Source organism: Scylla paramamosain, chromosome 41, assembly GCF_035594125.1.
Source record: "Scylla paramamosain isolate STU-SP2022 chromosome 41, ASM3559412v1, whole genome shotgun sequence".
NCBI classification, from domain to species: domain Eukaryota; kingdom Metazoa; phylum Arthropoda; class Malacostraca; order Decapoda; family Portunidae; genus Scylla; species Scylla paramamosain.
In genome coordinates, this window is record NC_087191.1 from 4628782 (window position 1) to 4645760 (window position 16979).

Consider the following 16979-nt stretch of genomic DNA (forward strand, 5'->3'; position numbering starts at 1 on the left):
CTTCCAGCATTCTCATAAGGTCTACATGTTTAACACGGTCGAACACTTTCTCATAATCTACAAAACAAACATAAAGATCTTTCTTCAGTTCTATCAATCTTTCCATCAACATCCTTAGAATGAAGATCGCACTCGCATTCCTCGTACCTTTCTCCTTGATGAAACCACACTGTTCATTTCCAATCTCAGAGAGTATTTTACTCCTCATTCTATCTAGAACCACTCGTAAAATTATTTTTGTTACCTGATTCATGATACTAATTGTGCGATGTTTATTGCACTCAAGAGTTCCCGGTATCTTGGGCAAAGTAATAAAAGTTGATTTATACATCTGTGCTACTCTCTCCCCATTCTCATATACTTGCCTAGCAATCTCTGTTAACAGGTCTACGCCATATTCATCCAATGCTTCCAACATCATATATATATATATATATATATATATATATATATATATATATATATATATATATATATATATATATATATATATATATATATATATATATATATATATATATATATATATATATATATATATATATATATATATATATATATATATATATATATATATATATATATATGACGAAAACTTGGCGGGGGTGGACTAATACATCCCTATCTACGCTTTGTAATATGGAAAGCTTGGAAAACCAATGTTCCCAGCTTTTCCTATGCCAGTCATATATAAAAAAAATAAAAAGAAAAAAAAATTATCACAAGATGTTGTAAATTAAGGGGAAACAAGTAAGAACTGATGAGAGAAGTGAGAAATTCTGGAATTAGTGTTTGGGTCCTAAATTTATGAATAGACCATGTTAGATTTTGGAAGTACGTGGGACCATTAACGAAAATGTTCAAGAATAATCTGTGAATGTAGAAGGATGATAAACTCTTAGGGATATTGCAAAATAATTATTTATAGTTACGGCGGAAGGACTCGTTTGGCTGTGATGCGGTATAATAATATATTGACTTGGCACGAGATTTCGGCGTCAGAGCCTAACCAGAGATCGTGTTACAGGTATGTACGTCACATTATCTAGAGAATCTTGTACTGTTTAAAGACTTTGGTCATATGAAAATGCCCATTTGTGCCTGTTATAAGATAATTATTTGTGTTCAAATGAAAATAACCATGTGCACCTATTATAAAATAATTACTTGTGTCAGATCCTAACCATAGACCTTGTTTACAGATGGTTGAGGATGTAGATTCCCTTCCCAGTTGATTAATTAGTGCTTTAGAGGGAGGAAAACAAAATTTAAGAAGTGAATATTTAGGGTAAATCATCGTATGTACTAGAAATTACACCACTGATACCCACACATTTTGATATAAAATCTGCATTATTTTACGATGCTGATTTCTGAAAATTAAGGTAACCCTGGCACACTCAAATTAATTGTCCTAACTTCTTCATTAAAAATTTGATTATGAACTGATTACGTATCATTGTTCCCAATAAAGGTCCCACAGCTCCAAGGTAACATCTATTTATTAGATATATCATTGTTTATTGAAAGATATAAAACAACATGAAAACTTTATTTTCTATTTAGAAACCTACATAGAATAAAAATCACTCTGGATGTCATGGGATTTTTTAGTGCCTTGTAGACCCATGGTAGTTATTCAGACAACACTACCATACCACAAAGTTAAAACTGTTTGGCACAACCCGTGATTCGTGGCAGATACCACTTATATATATATATATATATATATATATATATATATATATATATATATATATATATATATATATATATATATATATATATATATATATATATATATATATATATATATATATATGAACAACTAACATCAAAACAAAGTAAGCAAAAGTAAAATAAAATTACCATCCAACTTAACCGATCTAAGTTAAAACTAAACTGAACTTTGATATTAATCAGAATTAAACAATCAAAAAGGAACTTTAAATCAAAGTACTTTAATACCAACTTTAAACTTAATCGAACCTAGCGCCCCTCCTCCCCATGACACCAGTATAAACAGAATGAGGTAACCCTAACTACTTATTAAATCCAAAACGAAAGTATGAAAACACAACTCTCACTTCATTTGTAAGCAAAATATTATCACCGTACGTTATTTTTTTTTTTGGTTAAAAAGTAAGATCAAACCTAAGTATTTTTTCGCAATGATTAAACCTTAAATTCCCTAACACAATAAATAATGGATGGATGGACAATAGGTACAACAGCAATTGATATTATTCCTTTGAGATTCACGCTGCTTGCCTCAGTATCCCTAAGAGATCATCTTAGCCAGAAGTGAGGAGCAACGAAAAAAAATAAAAATAAAAAATAAATAAAGTATTGTGTTGCTGAAATTGCTACATTTCTTACTAATTAATTATTATCATTATTATTTTACTTTATTTATTTATTTATTTATTTATTTATTTATTTATTTTATTATTATTTTTCTTTTTTTTGCTATATGACCTGTGTTGGTGACCACAAAACTGCTATTTTTTTTTTTTTTTCATCTCTTAGGGTTTTCCTATGAATTCGTTTTGAGTGATGACCTAGTTAAATTCTTCATTAGAACTAGTGTAAGAAATTTTTCACTACTAACGTCTCCTAATAAATAATGACTAGGAGAGTAAGTCCTTCCTTACTGAACGATATCTTTGACATTGTGCACTAATACAATGTCTAACAGTTTTCTGGAGAGATAAAAAAAAAAAAATGTTTGAAAAGACAAGAAAAATAATATCAGGTATGTAACCAGACTTTCAAATAAATAAATAAATAAATAAATAAATATATATATATATATATATATATATATATATATATATATATATATATATATATATATATATATATATATATATATATATATATATATATATATATATAGTGTGTGTGTGTGTGTGTGTGTGTAGCCAGAAAGTAAATTCTCTTTCTTACAGACGATGTTGAAGGCATGGGCAACTTCCGCATTATTGAATTTTTGCTGTGTTTTACTATATGTCTTATCAATTATCTTTCTTAAGCAGTAAGAGCCCCGAAGAGCTGTCCAGAAGTACAATAGTTTGTCGCAACGTTTCGTTCCTCTTCAAGGAACATCTTCAGGCGGAATGGTGAGAGCTTTGTTCTTTGTTTGCTTGTAGAAAGATTGAGAATATTGAAGAGCATTACAGAAGAAGTAAAAGAAAGGAAATTTAAGGAAAGTAGTAGATTAAAGATTGTGGGCAGACCACGTTGCTATTTTTTTTCTTTCTTTATTTATTTTATTTTTTATTATTATTATTTTTTTGTGTGTGTGTGTGTGGGTGTGTGTGTGTGTGTGTGTGTGTGTGTGTGTGTGTGTGTGTGTGTGTGTGTGTGTGTGTGTGTGTGTGTGTATGTGATGTCTGTGTGCGTGTGCCATGGTGAGAGCGTGAGGAGTGCGGCTATAAGTATCCCGTGAGTGAATCGAGTGGGGAGCTACCCGTGCCCAGAGGCAACCTGATTGGTTTGCTCGACGCGTCGCCCGGTAGGCTGCAGGAGGCAGCCTGATATGCTGGTTCTACATTCTGGGCGTGGTGTTGGCTTTGGTGGCATGTCGCGGTGGTCTTCTTTTTGAGTTGGCAGTATCTGTAGATCATGTGTTTGTAAATTCATGGTTATTCTGTTTTTTTTTATTAGCAGCTGTGACGTATTATTGACGGTATTATAGGATATGATGAGTAAAATGGGGTAGTCATTGTTTATAGGCTTAACATGATGTATTATGTCTTTGATATATATATATATATATATATATATATATATATATATATATATATATATATATATATATATATATATATATATATATATATATATATATATATATATATATATATATATATATATATATATATATATATATATATATATATATATATATATATATATATATATATATATATATATATATATATATATATATATATATATATATATATATATATATATATATATATATATATATATATATATATATATATATATATATATATATATATATATATATATATACATATATACATATATATATACAAGTATCATCATCTAAATTCAGAACAGTAGTGGAGAGGACAAGTCAATCAAAACAGGAAATATATAAATATATATATATATATATATATATATATATATATATATATATATATATATATATATATATATATATATATATATATATATATATATATATATATATATATATATATACATTAATTTTAATTTAATTTTTCAATGGTTTCTCAGCTCCGGTTGAAGAAAGTATTTACATAAAATTTTCGAAATCAAAGGTATCAAGACAAACATGTAATTCACACTGTCTCTAAAGAAATGCTTTATTTTAAGCTTCCGTATTTAGGCATTATCACACAAGGAAAAAAAAAGTTTTTAATAAGCTAGTTATTTTCTTCCACCAGGATTAATTCCTGTTCATATTTGTTAATAACCTAATAACTGGATTTTATTTATTTATTTATTTATTTTTAAGCTTAAGGACCAGTTGCTGACTGAGCTGAAGTCGTCTGTCGTTTATAATTTAACTTGCCAATCAAGATAGGCAACACCTTTCGCTACTACAAAACTTGGAAAGATACATAGTCAGGTCACTGGAGCAGAAATGGCCACCCGTTCTTTGATCTGCTACTGAATTGTAACATGCCCTTCTGTAAGAATTCATTTAGAATGATAGACTGAGATAACTCAGAATTTTAGAATCACTGCATATAAATCGTCTCCAGGTCTAAACTATAATGTATCAACATGGTCTTTCTATATGTAGCTCAAATGCATACTATATATATATATATATATATATATATATATATATATATATATATATATATATATATATATATATATATATATATATATATATATATATATATATATGAGGAGGAGGCAGTAGACACCTTCCGAAACGATAATTACTCCCAGTGAGGTCTTAAACACTGAATTTATTAATACTGAAGCACTTCTCATTAATACCCAGCTGTGACCTTACTGAACGTTTTCCTTTGTGTCTCACAACACAAGGGACTAGTCACAACCTGCCCTCTAAAGACAAGTCTCTTCCTTCACACAAAACTACAAGCACGTAATTACACACCCACCCTTCACTCAAAATTCAAAATTATCATGGCGACTCCTATACCAGCCAAATCTGAGGAGGGGACCACAAATGTTTCCACGTCGGAATGCTCTTCTGGTATCGACCCTAAGTGTCTCGACACCCCTTCAGCTTTTTCTTCATCAACTTCTGTAACATTCGCAGTCTAAGATCTAATGTTCAATATGTAGAACACCACCTCTCTTTTATTAAACCTCCTCATCTTTTCCTCACTGAAACATAGGTGTCTTCGGCAACTAATAGTAGCCCCTTCTCTGTTACATACCAGATTCTCTACCCTCATTTTCAATCCAAAGCTGGATGTTGCGTTTACGTGGGCAACGACTTAACCTGCTCTCGTACCAACGCTCTTGAAGCTTTCGAATTTTCCAGTTATGACTACAGAGTCACTCTCAAACAATTTATCTGTGTTGTATACCTCTCACTTAACTCCTCCGACTATAAGAAATTATATGACTACTTAATTCCTAAAGTGGAGCACATTCTGACTCTCTTCCCCTTTGCGGAGATCTGCATTCTTGGACACTTCAATGTTCACAACCAGCTTTGGCTTTCCTCTCGCTTCACTGACCATCCTGCTGATCTATCCTTTAATTTTGCTATCCTCAACGACCTAGAGCAACTGGTGCAACACTCTACTCGTATTCATGACCGTCTTGGAGATAACGCTCAACATCATTAACTTTTTCCTGATCTCTAATCCTACTTATGCTGTCACCTTATCTTCTCCGTTTGGCTCCTCCGATCACAACCTCTTAAATGTATCTTGTCATATTGCTCCAAACCCTCCTCAGGATCCCCCAAAGCTGAGGTGCCTCTGGCGCTTTGCCTCTACTAGTTTGGGGGACCTAAGGAGGCTGATTTTCCTTGGAATGACTACTGCTTCCGTGTCAGAGACCCGTTTCTGTGTGCTCAGTCCATAACAGAGGTGATAGTGTCTGGGATGGAGGCGTTCATTCCACACTCTTTCTCTCGACCTAAACCTTCCAAACATTGGTTTAACAGCCGGTGCTGAGTAGCCCACAGAGGGTACTAGAGCACTCCATCACCTGAATCTCCTGTGCATTATATTTCTGCCCAGAATCATGCCAAGCCTGCTTTCCAACTAGCCAAGAGCTCCTCCGTTAATAGTGTCAAAATCTTTCAAGATTTAACATCCCTCGTAACTTCTTGCACCTAGCCAAAAACATCACCAGTAACTTTGCTTCATCATCTTTTTCCTTCTTTATTTCAAACTAATGGCACCACTGCCATCTCACCTATTTCTAAAACTGAACTCTTCGCTTAGACCTTTGCTAAAACCTCCACCTTGGATGACTCAGGGCTTGTTCTTCCCTCTCCTCCTCCCTCAGACTACTTCATGCTACCCATTACAATCCATCGTAGTGATGTTTTCCATGTCCTCGCTGGCCTAAACCCTCGGAAGACTTATAGACCTGAGGGTGTCCCTCCTATTGTTCACCGAAACTGTGCATCTGTGCTCCCACCTTGCTTAGTCAAACTGTTTCAATTCTGTCTATCAAGATCTACCTTTCCTTTTTGCTGGAAGCTTGCCTACATTCAGCCTCTTCCTAAAAAGGGTGACCGTTCTAATCCCTCAAACTACCATCCTATTGCTTTAATTTTCTGCCTATCTAAAGTTTTTTAATGTATCCTCAACAGGAAGATTTTTAAACCTCTATTACTTCACAGCCTTCTATGTGATCGCCAGTAAGGATTCCGTCAAAGCCGCTCTACTGGTGATCTGGCTTTCTTTACTATGTCTTTGGTCATTCTCTTTTAGAAATTTTGGTGAAACTTTTGCTGTTGCCTTAGACATATCAAAAGCTTTTGATAGAGTCTGGCACAAAGTTTTGATTTACAAACTATCCTCCTAAGGCTTCTATCTCTCTGTAAATTCAACTCGTGTTTCCTTTCCGACCGTTCTATTGCTGATGTGGTAGATGGTCACTGTTCTTCTCCTAAGTCTATTAACAGTGGTGTTCCTCAGAGTTCTGTCCGGTCACCCACTCTCTTCCTATTATTCATCAATGATCTTTTAAACCAAACTTCTTGTCCTATCCACTCTTAAGCTGATGATATCACCCTGCACTTTTCCACATCTTTTCCTAGACGTCCAACCCTTCAGAAAGTAAACAATTCACTCTGGGAAGGCACAGAACGCCTGATTTCATATCTCTTCAAAATTTCTGATTAAGGTAGAAAAACTTAGTATTACTCAATGACTAAAAAAACTCAATTCCTCCATCTATCAACACGACACAAGCTTCCATACAACTATCCCCTCTTCTTCAATGACACTCAACTGTCCTCCTCTTCTACACTGAACATCCTCGGTCTGTCCTTTACTTATAATTTAAACTGGAAACTTAACGTTTCATCCGTAGGTAAAACAGTTTCTATAAAGTTAGGTGTTCTGAGTCTCCGCAAGTTTTTCTCACCCCCCTAGTCGCTAACTCTGTACAGGGGATTTATGTATGGATTATGCTTCACATGTATGCGAGGTTGGTTCCACTCATACCGCTATTTTAGGTAGAGTGGAATCAATAGCTTTTTGTCTTATCAACTCCTCTCCTCTAGCTGCCAGTTTTCAGCCTTTTTTGTCATCCTCACTGAACAAGACTTTCTTCTTTCATCCCTATTCTTTCCTCTCTAATGCAAGAGTTAACCAGTATTCTCAATCATTCGTTCCTTTCTCTGGTAAATTCTGAAACTCCCTCCCTGCTTTTGTATTTCCCCCCTTCCTTTGACTTGAGGTTTCAATAGGAAGGCTTCAAGACAGTTATCCTTCAATTTTCGATGAATCTTTTGACGTCTCTTTTGGGACTGACGTCTAAGTGGGATTTTTTTTTTTTTTTCGTTTTTGTTTCCCGTGGCTAGTGACCCTCTTACGTATATATATACATATATATATATATATATATATATATATATATATATATATATATATATATATATATATATATATATATATATATATATATATATATATATATATATATATATATATATATATATATATATATATATATATATATATATATATATATATATATATATATATATATATATATATATATATATATATATATATATATATATATATATATATATATATATATATATATATATATATATATATATATATATATATATATATATATATATATATATATATATATATATATATATATATATATATATATATATTATAATTTTTTGTCTTACTTTTATTTTTATTTATTTATTTCATCTATTTATTAGTTTATTATTTTTTTTCATTGTCTCTTTTTATTCTAGATCCTTGAAAATGACATTGTCTCTATCCCGAAGCGTCGGGAGTTAATAAAGAAGTTAGCCGTTGCACTTACTCTATTATTGATTAGTGTCATCAACTTTTACTTTTTTCTCTTCTTGCAGCTGAACATCTTCCTCTGCCGGACGCTTCCTTGGATCTTCACGCACTCGTGGTTTATGTATCTGCAAAACACTCATGACTCCCAGATAAAGATTAGGCAGGAAGGAAAAAATATGTCCCTCTGAGACCGTGAAAAAATTCTTATTTCATTTGCTGTTAGTTGCATCGTGTGAAGTACAGAATTCTGAAGACTTAAAATTACACGTCTGTGTTGTAGTGAAAGTAAAGGTAGACTACAAAATGAAATCCTGTGGGAACATTACTTTAAATCTTACACAAATCGTGCATGAAAATGTTATGTAAATACTATTGTTTAAAACAAATTGTAACACTGTTATTTTTTTTTTTTTACTTTAAGGATATTTTTTAAATATTTTATGGCAGTACTACAAATACTCCACCTCTTTAAAAAAAAAAAAATAATAATAATAATAATAGCAGATTATGCTATGAAATATAATTAAAGATGTTTTTACATGCCAACCAATCTTCACTAAACTCACCAAACACTCGGAGGAGAATATAGAGAAACATGCGGGCCTGAATGGTGTTCTTAGGACGCACCTAAACTTCCTCTGGAATGGGACCGGTCACTCTCTCCTAGTAACGGGATCCTTGTATTAAGTAAGCCCTCTCATTTCTGTAACTGGCCACAAACCAACGAGGGCCAAAAATCTGACTGAAGTTAAATTATGTTATGCCACAAAAAAAAAAAAAAGTCTAATCTTCATCACAGTCAGCGACATTGGCAAAGAAAATTAGTTTTGCCATCCAAAGTGTACCATAGTATTAGCTAAGGTATTCTGAAAAGCGAGTTTGACGGAATTACCAGACAAAAAAGGTAACATAAAACATAGATGCCTCCGTCTTATCGCAGCCTTATTCCACTGAGAGGGACACTGCCTGGAAGACTTATAGATGGGATCGTAAGACGGGAACGGGCACATTGTTCATCGTAAAACATCCTGGAAGTAAAATGAATCTTTCGCCCCCTAGAGGACTTGAGCGGGTGGGATGCAAGCCAGGGAGCAATACGGCACATAATAATGTAGCTTCACTTTCCTACCTTTCCACCCACCACGGAGCCGAACGAGGGGTGGTGCATGTTGAATCTGACAGGAACCAACAACTCAAGATGTAAAGGGCACTCTAATACAGGCTTAGGCGGCCTGTCCGGCTGCCTGCGCAAACCATGACTGTTCGGGCAAACTAAACCTATATGGGGGGTTGAGGCGGCCTGTGTAGGTCCCCTGCAGGCTGTCGGTGTAGTAGGTTCAAGTCAGTTTCAAGTGACCAAGTGCGCGCAGTCATATTTTTACTGCTAGGCATGAGACACATCTACTCCCAGCCACAGCAACGCACATACTTCAGTCGACACCATTCAGCTGGTTAGCTTAGGTTATGTTAGATTGTTTGGTATTGCTACACCTCCTTTAGGTTAGGTTATGTAATACTATATTAGATTAGTGTCCTTAAGGGTGGGGGAGATGGGGTCCAGCAGGCGCAAAGCCCCCTGGTTAGGTTAGGTAATGCTACACGTCATTTAGGTAATGTTAGGTTAGGCAATGCTAAAGTTAGATTAGTGTCCTTATGCAGGGAAGGTGTCCAGCAGGAGTAAAGTTCCCCCGGTTAGGCTAGGTAATGCTACGTTAGATTAGTGTCCTTAAAAGGGAGGGTGTCCAGATAAGTTTGTGCATTGCCGTGGCTGGGAGTAAATGCGCGGTACGTCTGGCAGTAAAAATAGAACTGCGCACGCACTTGGTCATTTAAAACTAGATGGTAAACCTACTACCCCGGAGAGGCCGCCTCACGAACCTGTAGCTGACAAATTGGCTCCGTCCGGCCAGCGTCCGGTCAGACCTGTTTGAGCGTATATGAGACCGAGGCGGTCTTGAGGCTATATCTCTCAGTACAGCATTCGGCAGCTTACCGTTAATGTGACTGCCGAACACAAAACTTCCAGTTTTTGAGCTCTGATATAGAAAGTATTTTATTTTTTTTTTTTTTTTGTATATGGGAAAAAATACATGTATTTATCTATTTTATTTATATTTATCTAGTGGCACAAGAAACGGGAGTTATGTCGACACACCAGAATACTTAGCTGCAGGATAAAGCATAATATGCTTGAAATATCATTACATTTAAATTAGACAGTATGGGACAGAATGTCAGCCTTCTATGTCTAGAAGCAGTTCACATCTTCATCAAACATGGAAAGAAGTTACTTTGTATTATTATTATTATTATTATTATTATTATTATTATTATTATTATTATTATTATTATTATTATTATTATTGTTATAGAAAGAAGTTACTCTTTTTCCTCTCCTTGGTGTTCTGTAATAATTTATGTCACTGCAACAGTCCCAAGTAGATCTACCTCCCTCATATCCATGGAAGAGGTCATCTTCACTCCGCGGTGTTTCGCTATAACTGAGCGTTGCCTTGGGGTAGGGCTAAATAGTGTGTGGGTGTCATAAGCTGGTCTGTCCGGCCGGATGTTCATGCGGCCCGAGAGACCATTAATGAGAAAGTTTACCCACTTCTTGCATGGCGTTGGATGCTAGGCGCGGGACTGAGGCCACTGGTATCAGTTTATTTGGAATGACTTTACACTAGATAGGCTGGAATTTTGAAGCTTGACACAGCCACCTTGATTTTTTTTTTTTTTTATTTATTTATGTATTTTTTATTTTATTTTTTTTTCAGGCCGAGACATAAATATATAAAATCAGGTATCATCACTGTCTGAAAGACAGGACTTAACAAAACACTTACATACAAATGTCCCGTTTCTGTTTTTGGAGACGATCGGCCAGATGGAGAAATAGTCGTTAACGAGCTGGAACAGATATTTTACGAACGAGGAGCACCTGTTGAACTGCTCAGCGATAACGACAATTTTTCGCTGGAGGCAATTCGCAGCTTTTCTAGCATGGCGGGACGTCTCACTACGCTTCTGGGCGACATGTACATTTTCCAGTAATGGCACTGTGAAGCGCAACCGTACTGTAAAGGTGATAATGCTAGGAACCTCTATTCCATCGACGGTGTAGGTTCACTCGAGGTTTATCCAGAACTCTGGATCAGTGCATGTGTGAACAGCTTACCAGATGTATGGTTTGATGCATCATTTGCGCCCTGCCGTCACGGAGTGAACATCTTTCTGCTGCTCTGAGGATGAATTTGGTAGATAGTATATTCGGTTCATTGTTTCTTGAGACGGTTTGAATATTCATATACAGATTTCTTTTTTTTTTTTTTTTTTCGTGTCTAATGCTATTGTTCTTACATTAGTTAGGGTATGTTAAGTTTTAGCTTGGTTAGGCTAGGTTAAGTTGGGTCAGGTTTCCCAAGAAACCATGACCCGAATATATCATATACCAGTCAAATGGATATGTTTAGTGTTTACAAGCGAATTCGTCCCTTATCGAGTGCGGTCTATTGGAAACAAAGAAGACTCTTTTGAGACAACGAAAATCATATAAAATTATAAAAAAAAAAAAAAAAAAGATCAATAGCATTAGACACGAAAGTGATGTATCTGAGTATTCAAACCTTCCCAAGAAACCATGAGCAGAATATACCGTCTACCGAATTTATCCTCAGAGCAGCAGGGAGATGCTCACTCAGTGACAGCAGGACGCAAATGAGACATCGAACCGTATATCTGGTATGCTGTTCACGCATGCGCTGATCCCGAGTTCTGGATAAACCTCGAGTGAACCTTCACCGGAGCAGTCCATTTATGCAACGTAACGCTCCGACAAATGAGGCTCTTGGAAAAAAACGTCTATCGTTATGAGATGTGAGGCAGCATACGATTTACTGGGAACAGCTTGCCGTGGACTCTCCTGCGCACTGCAGAGGCATATTAGTGAGCCATGGAAATTCTCTCAGAATTAATCGGTCCTTATTTCAGACTTTTTTTTTTTTTTTTGTGGAGGGTTTTCTTTTTTTTTTTTTTTTGATATTCAACATTGTATTGTGGATGGCATAACAACATTTAATTTGGCAAATTGTTATGATAATGGAAGAGTTTGCTGAAAAGTATTCCTCTACCAGTGAGCATAACACCCAAGGGCTGAAATTATTCAAATGTTCAAATCTGTGTGTAATCTTTCTGACATGTTCTATAACTTTTTTTTTTTTTCGTGATCTATATTGCTAAGAAAGTTCGCACTGTCTACTCATCTCTCTGTAGCACGTTCTCATGACTCACGACGAATTTTGATATAAAAACAGTGTTCTACATGGAATGAACAATAACATGATCTTCCTTTTCTTTTTTTCTTTTTTTTTAATGCAGCAATGACAGTAAGAGCGTGTATGGAATACTGATTGCTGACCAGGGTGTGCTCATCTTCTTCTAAAACCATACATTTTCTGTGAACTGTCCCGTCCCCTCTAGTCTCCTTCCTTGAGTGTCACTGCTGCATAAGAGTAACTTCTGAAAAAAAAAATAATAATAATAATAATATTGTTTCCTTTTAAAGTGTGTGTGTGTGTGTGTGTGTGTGATTCACCTACGGTCGTCTGCTGGTCAACCAGCCAGTCGTTTCCCTATGGAAAAAGCTCAGAACTCGTACTGACCGATCTTCGGGTAAGACAGAGACCACTTAAACACCATACACCGAGACAGCGAGGCCACAACCCCTCGGGTTACATCCCGTGTGTGTGTGTGTGTGTGTGTGTGTGTGTGTGTTCCAGCTCGCGTCTCCTTTAGTTAGTTTTTCGTCGCTTTGAACGCTTGTGTTTCTACTAAGTCCTTGTGTATTATATTATTTTATTGTAGGATATGTCATTATTCTTACTTAGGTACTGCACATTAAAGGTTGTCCGAATTTGCATTTTCATTATTTGCAAATGCAAATGCAAATGTGAATGTGAATTTTTGGTTTGAAGAGGCTATAAAATAATTACGATGGCTTGAGCCTCGGGGAAAGGCTGTGTGCTTGCCTGCAGTCTGCATGTGTGCAGTGCGGGTGTGCAACTGTACAATGTGTTTGGGTGTGTGAGCATATGTGGTGGCACACTCTCTCTCTCTCTCTCTCTCTCTCTCTCTCTCTCTCTCTCTCTCTCTCTTTCTCTCTCTCTCTCTCTCTCTCTCTCTCTCTCTCTCTCTCTCAAATGTATGAATTTTTAGCCACAGAAAATTTAATTGATAAATTTCGATCAATTTTCCATGTTACGAGAATGCGGGACGAGGACCCAACTCTTACATGCATCCCACCAAACTCTTTCCCCAACCTCTACCCGTTGAACGAGGAATAATTTTAATGCACCATAAAAGAGAAGAAAATATTGGCTTTTTCATTATGAAATAAAGAAAAGAAACATTTTGACTTAAGGTAAAGAAAAGACAAATTCTGACATGCATCAGGAAACTGAAAAAAAATAATATTAACTTGTTTGGGATCTTAATAGATAATATTGATTATTAGCAAGTTATATTCTAAGAATAAAAGTTTTTTAGCAGAAAGCCTGTTTTTTTTTTCATCGTATATCAAACCGGTCCCGTTGAAGAGGCGTTCGCTGTTAACAAAGTCAAAAATGTGCACACTGAGAATGGGATATGCTTTTGTAGTGCTGGAAAAATAATTATGTATATTTCTACTTTTTTTTTAGGCTAAGGCCCATGTAATGTGCGGGGATGACCAGAGTCTCAGTACCATGTGACTAACCCCCCCCCCCTTCCCCTCCTCTCCTCAGTGTCCTTTTGTCCTTGCTTTCCCCCCCCCCTCTCAGCGTCACTGTGTTGACCACTTCTATCATAAATTTACCCCGTGAATAAACGTAATTTCTCTTGCTTGGCCAGGTTATAGAGGCGAATTTTTCACCTAATCCCAGAGAATGGCGAGCCCTTAATACGATAAAATTAATTCTATAATGGTAAGGTCTTAAGCCAGCTCAAACAAATCCCAGATAATTACGCCGCGCCAATGAGGTTGACGAATCTAATAAGTCTTCTTTGCTTCGCCGTCCTCTTACACCTGTTGCTACGCAAGCCAGGAAGAGATACCAGACTTTGACTAATTCCCCAATTGATTTCAAAAGTCCATTGAATTAAACTTCTTAAAGTAACAACTATAAAGTAAACAGTAACTTAATTATTCATATTTTTCATCCCTGAACTCACAACCTAGTCGCCCCCCCCCACTAAAAACAAAATTATAACTCTTAATAAATTTCCCCATTGGAAACCTTTATCCTTAGTTTCCCGCCGATTTCCTCACAAGCAAAGCCAGACCCTCTCGAATTCTCCTCAGGTGAGCATGCAGTCTGATAATCTCCTCTTCCATTTCCTGTAATATTAAGTAAGTGTTTGTTTAACAATAATTTTACTAAAGGAGACTCTCTTGGATTCTCCTCAGACCCTCTCGGATTCTCCTCAAATATTCCTGTTGATAAACTATTTCTGAGTGGATAGATATTCGCATTTTTTCGTTCTTTTTTTTTGGTTTTCTCCACGTGAGTAGTGAAACCACCTGGTTCGAGATCACCGTGTGAGACTGTCCTCAGGTCTATACATACTTTTTGGTTATATTTGTTATTTATTTATTTATTCTCTGGTCTCCCCCGCAATTCAGTAGTCGCGAAAATATCTCCATCGTAGTTTTATGTAACTGAAGAGTACGCTACCATTTATTTTGTATTTCTGAATTCCTTTCTTTTTATTATTATTATTTCGGATTATTTCCATTATCAATTAAAAATCTATAAAAGTGTCAATATTTGTATTTCTTTTAATCCAGTGATAGGATTTGTAATTATCGTCTGCCACATGAGGAATTTTTTTTTCGTGGGCATTAAACTGGTGGCAGCGGTGGGATATCTCGGGGTTTGGTGGGAGTGCTAGGTGCTCTGTGTAAATTAGGGATGTTAGCCAAGTGCCCAATTACCTGATTTTGTTGATTTAAGATTTGCTTTAGTTCCTCTACTTCCTGTTCTAAAGTGTTCAAGTCTTTCCCTTTACTTTCATGTTTAACTGCTCCCAGGCTCTCTCTGGTGTTATGATCCATTAAGTCCTGCCACGGGTCTAATCCACCCCTTGGGAGGCGAACATTATCAGTCATCTTTGCTTACATGGAAGTTTAACGTACTGGGTGTAGAACACAATCCCTCAGGGTGATTGTTATGTGACCTGCGATACACAGTATGCGCTCAGGTTTTCTTCTTCCAGGAAAATGTGTTCTACTCCACTGCCTCTCTATTGCTACTGTGACCTTCAATAACTCTTTTGATCTTACTGATTACTTGAGCTTGGCCTCTCTCGTCCCAGTGAACACCATCCTCGCTCAGTTCTTGTACAAATTGAATATTATTAAAATGAATGTTTGGGGTCTTCAGGGCTCTCTATTCTCTGGGATTAGGTGAAAAATTCGCCTCTATAACCAGGCCAACCAAGAGAAATTACGTTTATTCACGGGGTAAATTTATGATAGAAGTGGTCAACACAGTGACGCTGAGAGGGGGGGGGGGGAGAAAGCAGGGACAAAAGGACACTGAGGAGAGGAGGGGAAGGGGGGGGGGTTAGTCACATGGTACTGAGACTCTGGTCATCCCCGCACATTACATGGGCCTTAGCCTAAAAAAAAAGTAGAAATATACATAATTATTTTTCCAGCACTACACTTTTTGATGCATTCTCCTCCAAGCCAAGGGATCTTCAGTCACAGCAATGCGTTTTTCTTTGTGATACCTATCGTGAAAGTGGGTTGTTGTCTTCATCATCATTATTTGATGAAAGGAATGCGTAAAGCGTTGAAGCAAAATCTTTGCTTGTAGATGGTTGAGAAGTCTGAGATGCATCTGAGCTTATGCTTTTCTTGGTCATTATTTGTTCTTGATTAGTGGACCAAATTTCTTCATACAAATGGGCGATGCTGTTCTTCACTTTGTCTGTAACAAATTGGGATATAAAAAACTTTGCCTTATATCTTGGTTCTAAAAATGTGGCCACAGCGAACACGCCATTATTTTCCAGTGAAATAAACCTTTTGTATAATTCTTCCATTATTTTTTTCTCTAAAGTTCTTTATGACAGGGCTTTCATCGATGAACGAGTTCTTGATCATCGTTTTAAGTGTATTTTCCGTAGGTATTACTTCAGAGATTGATGATGAAGTTCTGCTGATTTCCTTAATAACTTCTTGAAACGGCTGGAGAACAGTGATACAACTTGTCAGCAGGAATTCATCTTCAGCAATGAGAGATGTGATTTCAGAGTTTTCTCTTGCATACAAGCAAAGTGGCTCCATAACTTCTTTCACTCAAACTATCATATCTTCTTTGCTGTTCCACCGAGTGGAAACATCGTGCAATACTAAAGGCACTTATTCTGAGTTGAATTTTCTTTAATTCTTCTTGAACCACTGTTGAATGAGTGAAGTGCGTAGCT